This window comes from Nipponia nippon, unplaced genomic scaffold (genome assembly GCF_047370975.1).
Source record: "Nipponia nippon isolate SJK-2023a ecotype South Korea unplaced genomic scaffold, ASM4737097v1 scaffold_33, whole genome shotgun sequence".
In the NCBI taxonomy this organism is placed as follows: Eukaryota; Metazoa; Chordata; class Aves; order Pelecaniformes; family Threskiornithidae; genus Nipponia; species Nipponia nippon.
Window position 1 is genome coordinate 5,826,077 of NW_028262351.1, and position 13,539 is coordinate 5,839,615.

The 13,539-nt window shown below is 51.0% G+C and overlaps 1 long non-coding RNA gene across 1 annotated transcript; it reads left to right on the top strand.

Moving 5' to 3' along the window:
* The first annotated feature begins 1,442 nt into the window (after positions 1-1,442).
* Positions 1,443-4,763, top strand: LOC148054217 (uncharacterized). The gene is made up of 2 exons (XR_015707633.1): positions 1,443-1,688; positions 4,168-4,763. It is a non-coding gene; the product is annotated as an uncharacterized LOC148054217 (long non-coding RNA).
* The last annotated feature ends 8,776 nt before the right edge of the window (positions 4,764-13,539 follow it).

Here is a 13,539-nt window from a genome sequence, read left to right on the forward strand (position 1 = left end):
CCATATAACATCGTGCTCAGCAATAAAAGCTAAAAGAAAGGAGGAGGAGGGGGGGATTCGTTATTAAGACATTTGTCTTCCGAAGCAACCGCTATGCATATTGAGGCCCTACTTCCCAAGAAATGGCTGGTCATCACCTGCTGATGGGAAGTAGAGAGTAATTTTTTTGCTTTGTTTTCCTTTGGTTCTGCGCACAGCCTTTGCTTTTCCTTATTAAACTGCCTTTATCTCGACCCACGAGTTTTTCATCTTATTTTCTCCCCCCTGTCCTGGTGAGGAGGGGAAGTGATAGAGTGGCTTGGTGGGCACTTGGTGGCCAGCCAAGGTCAACTCACTACAGTCCTTTGTGGCTCCCGATGTGGGGCACAAGACAACAGCAGTTTTGAATTGTGTACTATAGTTATAGTAGTTATTAAGTGGCAGCTCCTGTGCATGTTACAGAGTTTGTTGGCTGCACTGCTTATCTCTTTATTTTGCTGAGCTTGGGAACATGTTAATACAAACAATGCCTATGCGCTTGGCCCTGGCATTGATGGCCTTACTGCGCAAACTATCTTGTGGAGAGGATGAGGGAATACATCTCCCTCTTCCTATCCGGGATTGATGTGGGTGGTTTTATTGCGCAGGCTCCTGAGGTCCTTGTTCACCCTTACATGATCTGCTTAATACTACTAATTAACACTGTTGGCATATTGTCAGGTTTGTGGAATCTGGTGTCATCCTGGAATATGAGAAGACAACTTTTGGGTGAGGCAATACTGAAACTTGCCCAGAGGCAGCAAGTCTCTGGGTGGCAGGGTGTGTGGAAGGGTTTGGGCAGATTCCTAGGATGGTTATCACCTCCCATAGCCTATGATTTTACACCTGAACAGGCAAGTAATCCTGGTAAATTGACGTGCCACCTGATAGAAGGGTGCCTTGCCTACCCCAATGAAAACCAGCAGCTTCTCGCACTGTACTGGGGCCTGGCCTGTGCCTATTGGGCCACAATTCGTACTCTCAGAGGACTGTGGTTAAGACAGGGACCCAAACTACCTCTGAGAATGCCATGACTGAGACTGGGACACAAACTACATCTAAGAACACGATAGTTGACGCCGGAGACCCCCTTTGAGTAGTCTTCTCAGAGCAGCGGGTCTGTGTTCAAAACCTCTCCCCTCAGGTTGGGATGCCGCCTGAGGAAACTTCCCGGGATTGAGTGCCCTCACCTCCTTTGGGTGAGTGATTTTCTTCTGGATATCCTTGAGTGAGCCCTCCCCCCCCCCCGCCAGGGTGAGCGATTACATCCTCTGGGTACCCACGGGAGGGAGAGAGTTTCCCCCCATTGTGACTGAGTGTGTGCGCACTTTGGATCATCATTGTCATGTGTATTGCCGTGTAGTTGTAGTAAAGATAAGGGCTGGCGACCGGAAGATCACGCGCTGTACTGAAAGAGTTAAGGGTTGACCCTCCCTTGTCTCCGCCCCTTATAACATGACACGCCTACTGCTGGGAGTATAAAGGTAAACTACTGCGCAATAAACATTGAAGCTGAACACCCACACTGTGTGTGCTGACTGTTCCTTCCCCAGCCCGGGTCGGCTGGAGATCCGCCGGTATAACCTTGATATGTAATGAACGCTACATAGTGGTGACCCCGACGTGATCAGCTGCAGGTAGCAGCGATGGAGCTCGCAGAACTCGTAAAGGTACTAAAGTCGGTAGTGACGGAGGTGGGCGAGGATGGGGCGATAAGGAAAAGGCCCACGGGCGACTGCATCCAATGGATGCTACGCCGGGGAGTGCTCGGCGCTCCCACAGAAGTTTTTGGACACCCCAAATTGGGGGAAAATACGCAATGAGCTGACAGAAGCGATCATAAGCAATGTTGGAGGAGCCAGTGACCGGCTTCGTGCCTCGGGAACAGTAGAAAGGGTGCTCAAGAAGGGGTTTGCGGCAAAGCGGTGCTGGCTTGCCGCACGTAGCGCGCTGATGGGGCATGAAGTTCCTGGGAACGAAAAGCAAACGGGTTTAGTCTCGGAGGGGACACAGGCTGGCTGGGAGGGAGCACAGCCAGGGGGGGCTGACCCAGACTGGCCAAAGGGCTATGCCATACCATATGACATCATGCTCAGCATATAAAGCTGGAGGAAGAAGAAGGAAGGGGGGGACGTTTGGAGTGATGGCGTTTGTCTTCCCAAGTAACTGTTACGCATGATGGAGCCCTGCTTTCCTGAGGATGGCTGAACACCTGCTTGCCTATGGGAAGTAGTGAATGAATTCCTTGCTTTGCTTTGCTTGCGCGCGCGGCTTCTGCTTTACCCATTAAACTGTCTTTATCTCAACCCATGAGTTTTCTCACTTTTACTCTTCTGATTCTCTCCCCCATCCCACTGGAGGGGGAGGGAGTGAGCAAGCGGCTGTGTGGTGCTTAGTTGCTAGCTGGGGTTAAACCACGACAGTTTTTTTTGGCGCCCAATATAGGGTACAAAGCGTTCGAGATAACGACAGATTTAATTGGAATGTGCTAGATCGAAGTTATAGCAGGTATTGCTGTTTAGCTATTAATCGGCAGGTTTCTGTGCTTGCCACGGGGCTTGCTTGCCTTACTGTATATTAGAGTCTAATGCTCGTTAGTGGCTGCTTTTTGCTTTCGCTGCTTGCTGTACTGCTGAACTGCTTATCATCTTACTCCGCTGTGCCTGGGAACATTTTGATAACAGCAATGGCTATGTGCCTGGGCTGGCAGATGGCCAGGGCATCTCTGCTGTTTTTCTGTACTGCTGTGCTGGACAGGCTGGAACTCCAGTGTGAACTTGAGTTGAAGGGGTGGCCTGTGGGGCACAGACGGGGCCGTCATTACTGGGGACTGAGCCAACAGAGTAAGGGGAGGCGCAGGGAGGCTATGGCGCAGCGGGAACAAAGGAGTCGGGAAAGGTGTTCCCGTTACGAGTGGGGAGTCTAGAGCAGCCACCCACGGAACCTTCGGCACCTTCTGCACCAGCGGATCCGCCACCTACTCAATACCCCTGGGGCGAGTTGCAACAATGTGTGGAAAGGGAGCTGACTGATAGGTTGCTGGATTGGGTCCCGGGGGCCAATGTGGGATCCCAGCGGTATTGCAAACTACGTGAAGGAAGATGGCGGGAAGGAGAAAAGGAGGACAAGACACCATCACCTTCTGAGGACGCCCCGTTGCATCCCAGTGATCGACGGGTGCTGGACACACAGAGAGCAGAGCGCAGGAAAAGATCTGAGGAACAAGGAGAACCGGCGTCACGGCTGACGACATCTAGGGGGGGTGGTAGGGCTCCCCCGGCACTGCCAGTGATACCTGAGCTACCAGAGGGACCCCTTACCCCTGGGGCAGTGGGAAAGCGAACTGGTATTACTTTGCAAGATGCTCGCTCTGTGATTGTTGCTTATCCTGTGTGTTCCAAAGGTCCCCTCTGGGAGGCAGGGGTAAACCCTCGAGGGTTGCAGCCCAACCAAATATGGCAGTCTGATGTTACGATTTATGAACCCTTTAATCCACATAAGTATCTGCATGTCACAGTTGATACCTGCAGTGGAGTTATTTTAGCCACTATGCATGCTAAACAAAATGCTCTCGCAGTTATTTTACATTGGCAGGACTGTATGGCGCAACTTGGCATCCCACAAAAAATTAAAACAGATAATGGAGCAGCATATGTCAGCAAGAAGACAAAGGACTTTTGCGCGCGCTGGGATATTCAGTTGAGTCATGGCATTCCCTACAACAGTACGGGCCAAAGCATTGTAGAACGCGCGCATCGCACATTAAAAGGGTTACTCGACCGACTTAGGGAGGGGGAAAAGATAAGCCCAGGAACAGGGGTTCCCCCTCCCCTTGACCCTCCCTTATTTCGGGCACAGCGTCTGTTGGCAACGGCACTAATTACCTTAAATCATACCATTTGAGGGAACACCTATAAAACCCAGACTGCAACCCAGGCACATTTCCGGCTCGATGAGAACGAAGGGCCTTACCCTTTGGTTCAAGTACGGGACCTGCAAACCCGTGAATGGAGGGGCCCTTATTCCCTCCGTTGCCTGGGACGTGGGTATGCGTGTGTGCAAACCGAGAAAGGGACGCTAGAATGGGTACCCAGTCTAAATATTCGACCGTATAAACATTAATCAATTTATTGAGTCTTATCTTGACAGGTTACCATTTCCCTATGCATCCTGATGGTGTGGGGGAGCAATGAGGGAGCCGCGACGAACTACTGGCTGGATTGGGCAAAATCCATGAACGTAACGGATGCATGTCTGTATATGCCGGCTATTGGACAAGCCTCTACCTGTCTATTGTTCACCCCCTACTTCACTAGAGATAAGGAGGACAGTTGCTGCCACAAGTCAAACCAGAGCTCCACTATCCCAGGCTTACAAAACTGGAATGTTAATAACGCCCAAACTTTTAATAACCGGGCTCATAGTCTTGTTACTTGTTCTTGACCTTGTTGTGCTATTACCCTGTCTGTTACGCTTAATTATGCATTCTATGAGTCGTATATTAAGAAGTCTTACCACGTATCGATTATTTTACGCACAGCTTCCCCAGCGAGATCCAGAGCTACTGGAGCTAAGGGAGGGGGAAATGTAGTAAAGATAAGGGCTGGCGACCAGAAGATCACACGCTGTACGGAAAGAGTTAAGGGTTGACCCTCCCTTGTCTCCGCCCCTTATAACATGACACGCCTACTGCTGGGAGTATAAAGGTAAACTACTGCGCAATAAACATTGAAGCTGAACACCCACACTGTGTGTGCTGACTGTTCCTTCCCCAGCCCGGGTCGGCTGGAGATCCACCAGTATAACCTTGATATGTAACGAACGCTACAGTAGTAACAATACCCTGCCCGACTGACTCCTCGAACCTGTTATGTGTTAAATGTTATCGGAGTGTTGATTGATTTTGGTTTGCCCCTGTTTCTCATTGGTTTCTGTTGTGTGGTTTTGGTTGTTTTGTGCAATGAAGTTGTTTGAGTTTGTCCTTCATTCGGTTAGTCTTAGTGTACCTCCGTGACATTTATAATTGGCGCAGCAAGCAGGGTGTCTGTCGATGGAGGGATTGTTATGGAGGCACAGTTGTGACCCTTCTCCCTTAGGAATGGAATGGGTGAGGGAGAAGTGGTATGAACCTGAGGCTGTTGCAGGGAGGACAGAGGAATGCCGTGGAAACAAGTGAGATGGCAGAGGCAAAGGGACCATGTGTGTCATACTGTGTGCCTGCTTGATGCAAGCGCAGGACCAGTACAAGCATTTTAGGCAGGTGGAAAAGGATCATTCTGAGAGTCAATTAGAGATCGAATGCTTAAAAGCGGAGTTAAAATGAGAGAGAGAGAGGATGCGTTTACTAGAACGAAAGATTGAGATTATGTTAACCCAAGAGAAAAAGCCCCCCAGCGTTGTCCAAATTCGGAGGCTGATTGCAGGAACAGATCCCGAGGACTGGGATGGGGACATCTGGGGAGATTCTGATGAAGCTAGCGTTGATGAAACTGAGGAGGTAAAGAGATGTAAGACCTCTCATCAAAACGGAGAGGCATATGGGCCCACAGGGTGGGAACCCCCGAACTACTGTCCATACCACCCCATGGACAGGACCTGAGCTTAGTGACTTGCAAGTTAAATTTTCACGCAAACCAGGCGAGACAGAGACAGAATACCTGTGGCGTGTTTCACTTACCAGAGGTGATCGGATATTATTGAATGATGATGAGGCTCAAGGATTTTGGGGACCTGGTATGTTTCTAAGTGATGGGCCAGCTGGCAACCAGTCTATAACTTCTTGGGTGGCTTACTGGGCTGGTGGTATAGACCCCAAAGAACGAGGGGAGCCTATTACCATTCGGATAAGGGGATTGTCGGAATTGGCAGAAGGGGTACAAAAGGCTGCCTGTATACAGGTGATGTATGAGAGGGGGCAGCAAGGCATACCAATGGCTGCACCGGTAGATCCCGCCCACCTCAGGCCTCTCATTAGGGGGTTACCAGATGCTTTAAAAATACATGTGCAGTCCCTTAGAGAGAGAATTCAGACAGCCATGGAACACAATCGACAGAATGCCCCAAATCTTCCTGCACATGTGCCGACGTGGTCCGAGACACTGCATAGTATAGTCACCCACAGGCGTGAAATGGGGTGGACGGATCCAGGTGGTGGTGCAGATGGGAGCAGGAGGGTCCGGCAAGCCAGCTGTGAGCCTCGTCCCGGATGCCTGCCCCTCCCCAGGAGCCTGAACCCTTCCGAAGCAAGTTGGACCAAGCTGGCAGACCGGAGGGGAACAACTTGTGGTGGAAGGCATTAGCATTGGGGACACCTCGAGCGCTGTTACATGGGCAGGCCACTGAGCATATATGGAAGCTAGTGGAATTGCTGGAGGGAAAGACCAGGAACATAAAGGAGGTGCCAGCAACTGCCCCTCCCCCCCAAGATGGGAGGCAGAACTCTAACCCTTTTCACATCGTTGTGAGGGGAATTAAGTGAACTAAAAAACTAAAAATTGTGGTTTGGGATCCGGGCCACCCAACCCGCTTGGTAAATTCCTGTCAATGGTCCGCCACTAAGGAACCCTATGTACATATTCCTGTTGGTCCGCAGCAGATAAGTTTAGAGTTTTTGATTGACACAGGAGCCCAGATTAGTGTTCTAAACAAGCAGCAAGCTGACAAGCTCGGAATCAAACCATCGAGAAAAGTCATCAGTATAATAGGGGTAACGGGTGCAGCAGAGAGGTGTCCTTTAGCCCGAACCCAGTTTTGGCTGCCTGGGGAGAAGCAGATGACAGCCATGGAGGTCGCTCTGAGCCCTTACAAGGGAAACATATTGGGGTTTGACATTTTAGTGGGCAAGCAGTGGCATCTGCCCGATGGTGGCGTGTGGAGTTTCAGAAGCTGTGGGGTGGGAGCTGCCTGCATTAGGACCTTGCAGTCCACTCCTGCGCTGCCACCATCCAAAGTAACCTGTGTTTCCCAATATCCCTTGCCAAGCGCAGTGAAACGGGGTATCACAGAAGTCATCAATGATCTTGAAAAAAGTCAAATAATCAGCCGCACCCATTCTCCCTATAACTCCCCGGTCTGGCCAGTTCACAAGCCCAACGGGTGGTGGCGACTAACTATTGATTATCAGAAACTGAATAGCAATACTCCACCACTAACAGCTGCCATCCCAAACATAACCTCGGTGGTGACTGCAATACAAGCAGCAGCCCATCCGTGGATGACTGCCTTAGATGTCAAAGACATGTTCTTCATGATCTCCCTAAGGGAGGAGGACAAATCCCAATTTGCATTTACCTGGGAGGGGACCCAGTACATCTTCAATCGGCTTCCGCAAGGATACAAACACTCCCCCACTATCACTCATAACGCCTTGGCTGCACTTCTTGACACTGTGGAAGTGCCATCAGGCATTCACATATGCCAATACATAGATGACATCCTGGTGGGCAGAGACAATAAGGAACAGGTTGGGCAGGTAGCTGAGACTATCTGGAACTTATTGACTGAAAATGGGTTAGATATTCCACCTTCCAAATGCCAAGGTCCTGGGCAGGAAATCAAATTCTTAGGGGCTTGGTGGATAGTGGGAGCTATCACGGTACCTGATGATGTCCTGTCAGCCATCGAGAGGGGGCAGACCCCGAATAGCAAGACAGAATTGCAACATCTATTGGGCACGTTGGGGTACTGGAGGAAATTCATACCAGGTTTTTCAGTAATTGCTCGCCCTCTATATGACTTGCGCCAAAAGAAAAGGAAATGGGATTGGACCCCAAGACATATGGAGGCCCTTAACATCCTAAAGGACGAACTTAAAACCTACCAGAAACTAGGCCCACTACACCCACAAGACCCGCTGAGGGTGGAATGGGGGTTTGCGGAGCATGCCTCCTATTGTGATGTATTCCAAAAGGGACCACAAGGGCCAGCCAGACCTCTATTGTTTTCTTCCACCTCATTCAAGGAAACTGAACAGCAATATTTGGAGTGGGAAAAGGGGCTTCTCTCACTCACCAGGGCAGTTAAGGAGGCAGAGAGATTGCATACATCACAGGACATTATTGTGCAAGGCCCTTTCCCTCTATTAAATTCAGTCCTTAAGGGGTCACCCCCTCCTAAAGGAGTGGCGCAGAAGGCCACAATACGAAAATGGTATTCCTATTTGGAGGGAGTCAGTCAATTTTCACCATTAAAAGAGGGCCCTGCCAAAGTTGCCAGGTTTCAGCAACCCATAAACCCTGACCCAGCTCTGCTGCTCTAATCTCCGATTAAAGAGGCGCCCGAGCTAATCCAAGATTCAGACACACAAGGGGTGTGGTTCACCGACACGTCAGCCCATCAAGTGGGGCCAAAGCGGCAGTATAAGGCAGCAGCAGTGGAAATTGCCACCGGAACAACAGTGACAGAGGAGGGGGAAGGTGGTGCTCAGGTAGGGGAGTTGTGTGTTCTCTTATTAGCCGCAGAAGCAAGTGCCTCCACAATTTACACGGATTCTTTTGCAACTTACAAGGGTGCCACTGAGTGGATATGCCAATGGGAATCCAATGGGCAGGAAGTGGGTTGCACTAGAGTCTGGAGGACTGAAGATTGGCAAAGGCTATTGGAAATAGGCAGGTCATGGCCCTTGAGAGTTGGCCATGACCTGCCTATTGAGTTGGGTGAAAGGGCATGTGAAAGGTGGAACTCCAGCTGCTAAGTGGAACCGACAGGCTGACCAGTTAGCTCAAATCAGAGTGGTTGATGGCGTACGGGAAGAGAGGGAACAGCTAGCTGAGTGGCTACACATCAAGAGAGGCCACTCTGGGAAGGCAGATCTGTATTATGAGTGCCGGTCTTGGGGGTGGCCAGTGTCTATGGCAATATGTGAAGCAGTCCTCACGGCTTGCCCACAATGCCGAATAAGGCTTAAAGCTGACCACCCAAACCTGTAGTAAAGATAAGGGCTGGCGACCGGAAGATCACGTGCTGTACGGAAAGAGTTAAGGGTCGACCCTCCCTTGTCTCCGCCCCTTATAACATGACACACCTACTGCTGGGGGTATAAAGCCCGTGTTGGCTGGAGATCTGGTGGGATAACCTTGATGTGTAGTGTTTGCTACACAGTGGTGACCCCGACGTGATCAGGCAACAGCGATGGAGCTCACGGAACTCATAAAGGTACTAAAGTCGGTAACGACAAGGGTGCTCAAGAGGGGGTTTGTGGCAAGGCGGCGCCGGCCTGCTGCATGTGGTGTGCTGATGGGGCAGGAATCTCCTGGGAACGAAAAGCCAACAAGTTTAGTTTCGGAGGGGACACAGGCTGGCTGGGAAGGAGTGGCCTGTGGGACACAGACGGAACCGTTGTTACTGGGGGCTGAGCCAACGGAGGAAGGGGAGGTGCAAGGAGACTATGGTGCAGCGGGAACAAAGGAGTTGGGAAAGGTGTTCCCGATACAAGTGGGGAGTTTAGAGCGGCCGCCCACGGAACCTTCGGCACCTCCTGCACCGGCACCTCCTGCACCGGCGGATCTGCCACTTCCTCAATACCCCTGGGGCGAGTTGCAACAATGTGTGGAAAGGGAGCTGACTGATAGGTTGCTGGATTGGGTCCCGGGGGCTGATGTGGGATCCCAGCAGTATCGTGAACTACGTGAAGGAAGATGGCGGGAAGGAGAAAAAGAAGGCAAAACACCTAAGGACGCCCCATTGTATCCCAGTGATCGACGAGTGCTGGACACACAGAGAGCGGAGCGCAGGACATCGAGGGGGGGTGGTAGGGCTCCCCCAGCACTGTCAGTGATACCTGAGCCACCAGAGGGAACCCCTATCCCTAGGGCAATGGGAAATCAAACTGGTATTCCCTCACAGTGGAGGGAGCCTGTACACGATTACCCCATGAGCTCTGATAGCAGTGAGGGCGAAGGGGGTGACGAGGGATCCTCGATTGTTGCTCATCCGCCCCCGCTTCCGAGATGGACTAACGAGGTTTCAAGGGAACTCGAGGCATTGATCAGCCGATTGAGAGGGGTGGTGGCAAATGCGGAAAGTCTTATGCCAGGGGGAATGCCGAAAGAGAGGGCAAACGGGACGGATTGGCGGATGATTGCAAAAAATTGTGTCTTGGAAGGAGTGCGATTCCAGGCCCCTCCGATTCAAGCATTTCCTATCCGAGCAGCCCCAGGTGGAGGATATGAGTGGCAACCGTTAGATGCAAAGTTGGTGAAAGAATTGGTCACAACGGTGAAAAGTCATGGATTAAATTCCCCAGAAACCCAAGTCCTACTAGACTGTGTTTTTGCAACGCCGCTTGCACCTTTTGATATCATTCAGTTGATGCGGGCCGTATTGACCCCCTCGATGATGGTATTGTTTAGGGAGGAGTGGAGGAATCGGTGCACCCAAGTTGTTATCGAGGCGCAACAGGCCAACCATCCCATGGCAGGAGTGACTTTAGAGCAGCTGATGGGTGAAGGGCAGTTCGCAACTCCTCAGGCACAGGCTCAGCGAATGCGGGGGCGCGATTTTGCTGCATCTTCGAAAGCTGCCCAGGAAGCGATACGCATCATCGCGGCTCTTGATAAAAGGGAGCCTCCATGGGTCCAAATACGGCAATCGTTAAGTGAGCCCTTCACAAAGTTTTTAGACCGGCTGCAAGCGGCGCTCCAGGTTGCTCGACTTCCTGAGCAGGCTAAGGAGGCGATATTGCTTGACTGTGCACGTACGCAAGCAAACCCACAAACTGCAGTGTTGCTAAGACAGTTACCCATAGGGACCACGCTTTCACAGATGATTCGTTACGTGCTGGAACAGGAACAGGCGCAAAGTATGCAACCGGTAGTGGCTGCAGTCCATGCGGCCTGCCGCGGCGCACGACTTACGTGCCATAAGTGTGGGGGGCAAGGACACATGGCGCGACAATGCCCTTCAAAAATAAACACCCCCGGAACAGGGGAAGGAGAGAGAGACCTACGATGCTGGCGCTGTGGGCGACTAGGCCACAGAGCTCGACAGTGCAAATCGGGGAGTCAGCAAAGGAGACCGGGCTGGGGAAACGAGAAGAGGGGATGGCTGAGGGCCGTGCCATCCCCACCTGCCCCAGTGATCAGCTCAACAGGCCCGACGACAGCAGCGCAATGTATGGCACAGGGAGTCTCTCCTTCCCCGGGACCAGCACAGTCGCCTGCGGTCCCAATGATGCAATATCCAACTCAGCTGCCTTGGGGAGATGGGAGCGCGCAATAGAGGAGGCTGGGGATAGAGCCTCGCCGTATGTGGCACTCACCCTAAACATGACCACACGACCAGAAGTAGATATTATAGTTACCCCATGGCTCCCAGAGTTGGGGGGAACACCACGCCTCGTGTTAAGAACCCTTTTAGGTACAGGAGCGGATGTTACAGTAATCCCATCACATCTATGGCCAGATGATTGGCCACTCGAACCGAGAGGTTCGCTGCAAGGCGTGGGAGGCATGCAGACCTCGCATCAAAGCAGGAACCCAATGCAAATTATGTTGAAGGATCCGGAATCTGGACAAGCTAGGGTAGCATGGTGTAACCCCGTCATTGCTGAGTTACCCATTGTCATCTTGGGACGATGTTGCTTGCAGAAGATGAATATAGTGCTGCATACAAATTTATCATAATGGCCACTGCCTGTGTCCGCCCATTAAAACTCACCTGGTTGACAGATAAGCCAGCGTGGGTAGAGCAGTGGCCATAGACAGAGGAAAAGAGGGCGGCTGTTCGACAATTGGTACAACGAGAACTTGACGCAGGACAGATCGAACCCTCTACAAGTCCCTGGAACACCCCCATTTTCGTGATAAAGAAAAAATCGGGAGCGTGGCGACTGCTACATGATCTACGCGCAGTTAATGCATGTATACAAGACATGGGTCCGCTACAAGCGGGCCTCCCTTCTCCGGCCATGATTCTACCTGACTATCAAATAGTGGTTATAGATATTAGAGATTGCTTTTTTAGTGTTCCCTTGCATGAAGAAGATAGAGTACGCTTTGCCTTTACTGTTCCTGAGCCTAACAATCAACACCCGTGCGCCAGATATCAATGGAAGGTGTTACCCCAGGGCATGAAAAACTCACCAGTCTTGTGTCAAATTGCTGTAGCTTCTGCAATACGCCCTATTCGAGAAAATTTCCCTACGGTCATCATTTTCCATTACATGGATAACGTGTTATTGGCGTCCAACCAAGAGGAGTTACTGGAAAAGGCACACGTGCAGCTGATACTCAGTTTGGAGCGACATGGGTTACACATTGAGCCTCGGAAAACACAGGTAGGGCGTGCAGTAAAGTATTTAGGTACTCAACTGAGGCCACGAAGCGTGACAGCACAATCATTTGAAATTCGGACTACAGTGACAACACTCCATGAGGCACAAAAATTAATTGGACAACTATTGTGGCTTAGAAACTTTATTCCAATATCTGAGGCAGAAATGACTACCTTATATCAACTCCTGAAAGGAGGAGATTCCCCCCTAGCTCCAAGGACTCTTTCAAGAAACCATCAGGAGATTCTTAGGACAATTATGGAGCGAGCCCAGCATTGGGGTCTCGCTCAATTTACACCTGAACAACCGGTCACTGCCCTGATTTACATGACCGATACCGCTGGCCATGGTTTACTAATTCAAAATAATGGTGAAAAAGGCTGGCCTTTTGCTTGGTTGTATCAAGGCAAACCAAAGACGGCTTTAATTTCTTGGCCAACATTATTATCCCAGCTTATTCTCCGCTGTCGGAGGCAAACTCAACACTTAACAGGGAAGGACCCGGAGGTCATCGCATTGCCCTGTTCTTTGGCACAGTGGGAGTTGGTACTTCCACAAGTGGGGCTCCTGCAAGCGGCGATAGCTGAATTTACGGGTCGTATTGAAGGTCTAAGACCACACCCCTGTGGGGAGATAATCCAGGTACTCCATTTTTTGCCAGCTAGTGCCATAGTTGAACAACCCACCGGAGGCCGCACAGTTTTTACCGACGCGTCATCGATTACTGGGAAAGCTGTCGTTACATGGCAGGAGGATGGTCAGTGGACCCACATTAGTTATCAAGATCAAGGGCAATCCGTGCAGTATCTTGAGGCCAAAGCGGTATGGATGGCTCTCACTCAATGGCCCGAAGAGGCCTTGGATCTAATCACAGACTCTTGCTATGTATATAAGTTACTGAAGAAGTGCCGATGGGCACTTGGGGCAACGTCAGAGATTGCCGGAATGTTGCTCACCGCACTGCAAATGAGAACCGCTCCTGTCTGTCCTATCCATGTTAATAGTCATAGTTCCATACCGAGTTTTCTTTCTGCTGGGAATGAAATAGCGGACAGCTTAGCAAAGAGCGTACTGGCGGTTGAAGAAACTTCTAACCTAAGGCGAGCTTTCCGCCTGCATGAGCTCCTCCACTGTGGAGCTCGCGGTTTAGCTAGGCTCGCTGGCATTACGTTGCAAGATGCTCGCTCTGTGATTGCTGCTTGTCCTGTGTGTTCCAAAGGTCCCCTCTGGGAGGCAGGGGTAAACCCTCG